Raw genomic sequence first — 6,602 nt, forward strand, 5'->3', positions numbered from 1 at the left:
GAGATGGATCGGCCAGGTGGCATCATTGATGGCGTCAGGTGTGGCAGCGGTAGTGAGGTTGGCCCAGGATTGGACATTGTTTTGTTCTGCTGTGCATAAGGTTGCTATGAGTTGGTGCTGACTTGATGACACCTGACAACAACAACAACACCAACAAGAAGCATCTAGAAACCATTGCTCCTAGAGTCATTGTCATTAAAGTTAATTGTAAGACAAGAGTGGCCTTTATCATCAGATAGTCGTTATTCTGGAAATTGGAGCCAAGGCAAAGGTTTACGAGAAAGAATATGCCATAGCTCTGAAAAGGGGGGATCTACAATACGGCTCATCTTAGATTTTCCAAGTCGACAAGTGATTAGATGTACTGTCTTAGACTGGGCTCTGTAGAGAAGCAAACCAGTGAAGATAGTATTTGTATGTGTAGAAAGAAGTTTAGGCCATATGAGGTGCGTGTTGGTCTCTCCTTATGTGGAAGAAAGAAGAAAGATGAAAATTGAAGATGCTTGGAATCAACGAATCCAGTGATGAGCAGGTAAACATCAGTCACCATGACTCTGAGACCTGAAGAAATAGGTGGTACCTGGCTATGGTACCTGGCTACACTACCAACTGCTCTGAAAGGATCAGATTAGAAGGTCCTGGATACAGTATGCAAAAATGTGGAACAAAACTCAAAATTATGAAAAAAGACCAGGCTTTACTGGTCAGAAAGAAACCAGAGGAACCAAAGACTATGGCCCTCTACCCACCTTTCAGGTCTGGATTGGAACTCACCCTGCGGCCCAAGTTTCAGCCAAGCGGTAGATAGGTATATAGGCGAACAACAACGTTAGTAAGGTCTGCTCACATTCAAGAGCAAAAGGGCAACACTTACTTGGGGACTAAGTTGAGAAAGGTTGGGGAGGAGGGAGAAATGGAAATAGGAGCCACGGGGAGGAAGTGGGATAACTATTTTCGCTTGGAGGGGATTGCAGTCATTGAGGTGAAACAAAGTCTATGATTTGTTGAATGTAAAACTTATGATCTTATCTGTAAATCTTCACCCAATGTACAATAAAAATTTTTAAAAAAGAGAAAAGTTTATTTGAAGGAAATGACTCTCACAGTTGTAAAGGTTGCCAAGTCCCAAGTCCATGGTCACATAAACCAGATCAGCAAGTCAGATGGCAGGTAGGCAGGTTAGGCAGGGAAGATGGCAGACTACTGATAACTCCCAGGATTAGGAGGCAATAGAGCAGAGCACTGACAAAGGCCAAAGAACCAGAAGTCAGATGAACAGATGCAAGATTCTGAGCCGAAAGCAAGTTAAGTGTTACCCGGCATGTCCAATGTATTGAAAGCAGGCCACATCCCTGAGGGCACTTCCTTTCAGTTGGTTGATTGTTCACAGTAGACCTCATCGTGGAGTTGCTTACGTTATACTAGATTTCATCATGGGGAATTACTAGTATTAACTGCGAAACCACTGAGAATCCTGGCCCAGTCAAATTGACACAAAACCCTAACTATCACAAGTACTAAGGCAGTTGCAAAGTAAATATGTAAGCACCTTAGCTTTTCTATATGTCAGCAGTAACCAGTGAGGAAATTCAATGGGAAGAAATGGGATCATAGGAGGAACATCGCTGGCCCTGTTTGCTTGGCTATCAAAGAACCAGAGGCCTTATTCCTGGCGAGAGAAATAAAGAGCGGCCGGACAGTCTTATGGATTCCTGGTGTGGCACTGTATGATAAACCCAGGACTTCTAACCACAAGTTCGATGGTTCAAACCCACCAGCTGCTCCACAGAAACCCTATACAATGTTGCCATGAGTCAGAACAGATTTGATGTCACTTAACAATAACAACAGGCAGTCTTAGGCATTCACCAGTGTTGTTTCTGCCTCTGGGGATCCCAGCATCCCAGGAAATACAGGGACGGCAATATAAACTGCATTCTGGATCTTCCCTGGGAAACTCCAGAAGGTATTCCGTGGGGCTGAGCCTCACAGCCAATGTTTCAGTCAATTATGGTGACATGAGTCCTGATTCTGGTTGTACCAGTCACGAGCTGCAGGGTTTAAGTTACTTACTCAGCCTCCCGGAACCAGAATCTTCTTTTCTGTGAAAACGGGATGACAATACCATCCGCGCAGGGTTATTCTGAGGCGCTGCTGAGAACATTCGGAACACATTTGCAACCCTACACTGTTATTATTACAAAGGCTGGAAGTACCTTATTTTAAACTCAGTGCTAGTCGTGGATGATGATCTCTGTAGAATGCAGCCTGAGGTGAGACTCACCTTAGTGCATTCTTAGAATGCCCTTTTTAATGCCCTTTGTCTGGTGCTTTCTTCCCTGGCTGTCCCCAGGCCATCATGATGCAGGTGGTGTTTTGGACCGGACTGGTGAGCAGAGTGTGGTGATGGGAAGTAAATCACTGACTCCTGCTAGACGCAGGTACAGTCATGTGCTCATTATTAGTACGAGGATACCTCATGTAGCCAGCAACGTCAGGGGAATGGGGCAGTCTTCAGATTTCTCCAGTAAGCATCCCTCTCTCTCAAAGGCCACTTGTTCAACAAACAGAGAATGCTAGATGTAGATCAATCTTGGTGGGATCGCTGAGTCCCTCAGCTGACTGGGGCCACCAAGATGAAAACAGGCCAAAGTTCCCTTGTCACTAACTCGGCAGTTCCAGAGGCTGCAGAGCGGGTTGACATGTATCCCGCTGCTAGATGACCCAGGGCTGATGCCTTTGGGTTCCCTCTACTTCCTCTTGTTGAAGGGGCCTTGGTGACCCTCGGGTTCCTAACCACCACCTGTCTGTCAGTTAGCCACACTGCAATGCTTAGCAGCCTAGGTGTGTGGTGTTGGAACCTACCATTGTGGGAGACAGATGAGGCAGTGTGCCCCCGTCAAGGTGACAGCCTTAGAAACCCTATGGGATAGTTTGACTCTGTCTTTATAGGGTCGTTAGGAGTGGGAATCACCTTGATGGCAATTGGCTTGTTTTTGGAAAGGAACCCTGGAGACACAGTGCTTAAGTGATTAGTCGCTAAGCGAAAGGTCAGTGTTGGAACCCACCAGCCCCTTTCAGGAACAAAGATTTGACAATCTGCTCCTGTAAAAATTACACTCCTGGAAGCCTTGTTGTTGTTATGTGCTGTGGAGTCGGTTCTGACTCATAGTGACCCTGTGCAGGGTTTCCGAGGCTGTAAATCTTTATGGGAGCAGAAAGCCTCATCTTTCTCCCGCGGAAAGGCTGGTAGTTTTGAACTGCTGGACTTGCGGTTCACAGCCCGATTCGTAAGCACTACGCTGCCAGAACTCCTTAGGAGGCAGTTTTGTCCTAGAGGCTCAAGGTGAGTCTGGATCAGTTTGACTGCAGCACGTTTGTTTTTGTTGGTTTTGGTAGTGATTGCTAGCTGTCATCGCAATGGCTTATGACTCATGGCGTCCCCATTTACAGTAGAGTAAAATGATGCCCAATCCTCCTCTATCCTCAGGATCATTGTAATCCATAGAGTTTTCACTAGTGGATCTTCAGAACCATAGCTGCCGGTATCATAGCAACATGCAAACCACCACAGGGTGACTGACTGACAGTCAAGGGTAGTTAGGAACATCAGGGTCACCTAATTAAAGGGTACACAGTTATCTACCTTATATTTGCATACCAAATCCGTTGCCATAGAGTTAATTCCGACTCATTTAGACCCTGCATAGGATTTTTGAGGCTGTAAATCTTTACGGGAGCAGAAAGCCTCATCTTTCTCCTGTGGAGTGGTTGGTGGGTTTGAACTGTTAACCTTGTGGTTAGCAGTTCAGTGCTTATCCTGCAGCACCACCAGGGCTCCTATATTTGCACTCTTGTTGTTAAGTGCCATGGAATTGGTTTAGATAGTGACACTGGGTAGGGTTTCTGAGGAGTGGCTGGTGAGTTTGAATACCCAACATTGTGGTTCAAAACAACCTTGTGGTCCAGTGCTTATCCTATAGCGTCATACCAGGATATTGCATAGTACATACAAATATATTCTTTTAACTATTTAGAGAAAATTTCTTTGAAATAATTAGGAAAAATTACATATATTTACATGTACTGAATGCCTCTACAATACTCACTTTAAAATGGCTACCATGTGAATTTCACTTCAATGAACTGAACTTTTTAAAATATATTTTTTAATTGTTTGGATGAGTACCATTTATTGTTGTTGTTAAGTGCTGTCGAGTTGATTCCGACCCATAGTGATCCTGCACAGGGTTGTTTTTGTTTTTTTTTCTTAAATGTTTTTTTGTGAATTATGTGATAGTTTACATGGGAGAACATTAGTTTTACATTCATTCTATTGTATATCGTCTCATTGCCATGGTTACAATCCCCTCCATACATCATCATCCAACCAAAGGGTATACCTTGCGATCCTTTCCCCGTACCCTCCAGGTCTTCAGCACACAGTCTGTCTCCCTCTCTGGATCTAAAGTCTTCAGCTGCTCCATCGCTCCACGTCATCATTTCTGGCTCCATTTCAGGCATCACTGCTTCTCTGGGTAGGGTCCTGCTCTCTGCTCTTCTCCCTTGATGGTCCTAGGGACCTCCGTTCCTAGACTGAAAAGTTAATCATTCTCCTCCTTGCTATAAAATGTCTACCTTAACATTTCCGACCCTCACAATCAGTCCTGATAACAATTATTCACTATTGTATCACAAGAGACCTGTCTGCATTTCATTGCATCAGCCCCGCCTAGTCAGATTGAACACTACTTGCTGGAGATTCTACCTTCCTCCAGGCCCTCTGGATCTAGGTTCCCTCTTGAAAGCTTGTAAGCCAGTCACTTGCCTTTGTAGCTCCCCACCCCCCATTTTGGGTAGCCAATGTCCAAGTTGCCCATCCCTGTCTACTCTGTGTGTGGAGGGGGTGGGAATGATTCTTGCTGTAAGGACTTGTTCCCTCTTTTGAGCTACTGCATCCATAGGTGTAGGTCAAGTTCATCAAATTGTATGAGAATACTTTTTTTTTTAACTCTTCATTTTACTTCTGGTTGAGCTCTGATCATCCAGTCACTGAAGCCAGGATAAGTGGGTATTATCTGCAAGTGTGGGTGCTGCACAGGGTTTTTGAGGCTGTGAATCTTGACGGGAGCAAAAAGTCTCATCTTTCTCCCACAGAACCAGTACTAAATTCAAAGGTTTCTACCCGCTTTTTCCTGTTGACTTCCTTTTACCCTTGCTTTCACACATAGTTTTTTTTATCCAAAGAGAACTATGGTTGCTCATTTGTGTGTGTGGATGAGAGAGAGAGAAAGAATGAATCATGGTGACACATTGGGTTGCTAACCAAAAGGTCGGCCATTCAAACCTACCAGTCACTCTGCGAGAAAGACAAAGTTCTCTGCTCGCATAAAGACTTACACTATGGAGCAGCTCTACTCTGTCCATAAGGTCGCTGTGAGACTGACAATAGGAATCATCCCAGGACAGTAGGTTTGGGTTTGAGCTTGGTTTTTGGTTAGGGTATGTGTGTATATGCTTATAGCAAGATTCTGTGTATATATTTTTTAAATGATCCAACACATCAACTACATACTGTCCCCCTCCTGCTTTTTTAAGCTGATGATGCATCAATTCTGTGAAGTTGCCTGACTCTTTTTGTTAAAAACAAAACAAAACAATGTGTTTTCAGTGAAGGTTTGTTTCAGGGTCCCATTGAACCATTTCTACACAGATTGTTCAGTGATACTAGTTACATTCTTTACAATATGTAAGCATCCTCAAGATTTCCATTCTGGTGGTCCTGTTTTTCCAAGTTCTGTTTACTGGTGGTCTTGGTATTCTCCTGCGTGAATGCACTGTCACCTGTGAGACCCCTACCCTGTTGCCCCGGTTTTCAGCCATGATGTCAGAAGGTTGGAGGGGGCGGAGACAATACTGCAGCAAGAACCCAGTGCATAGGCTTCTGGGCACGTTTACCCACATGTCTGCAGAATAAACCTCTAGAAGCAGAAGTGATGGGTCAGAGGATGTTTTACTTCTCTTTTCAATAGCTGTTACCCAAGTGCTCTCCTGAAAGGTTGTAATTGATATCCATTCCCACTTACAGTGCATGAGTGCAAAGCTGTGGGTTTTAACCTCAAAACCCAAGTGATGGAAGAGCTTTGGAGTAAAATGTAAATCTGGAGAGTACGCCTTATGTGCAAGAGCTCTTCCCACCACAAAGAGAGAGCAGTGCAGAGAAGCTGGTAGGGCTGGCGGGACACCGATGTCTTGCTTGAGGTGCCTGCTTGACTGTGATGGAGGGGCCCCTCGAAGCTGCATGGTCCTTGTGTGTGTCGAGGCTGGAGGGGGATGGTAGCCTTGGTGCTCCCCCCCCCAGTCAGCTAGTCCATCACCAAGTTCACAGCTTGCTTTCTGGCCCCCAAAGGAATGGCGAACTTGCCTTCAGGAGGTGACATTCAGGGAGAGCCCAGGTGTGCACAGGAGGGACCACAGCCTGTGACTTGTATTTCTCAGATCTGTAAAACCAGAAAAAAAGATTTTGCCAAGTAACAATATTATTTTTTCTTTTGTTTTCTGTTTCAACCAGTTTGGAGTGTCCAGTTCACTGGTACATCCCG

Source organism: Chrysochloris asiatica, unplaced genomic scaffold, assembly GCF_000296735.1.
Source record: "Chrysochloris asiatica unplaced genomic scaffold, ChrAsi1.0 scaffold00078, whole genome shotgun sequence".
Lineage (NCBI taxonomy): Eukaryota > Metazoa > Chordata > Mammalia > Afrosoricida > Chrysochloridae > Chrysochloris > Chrysochloris asiatica.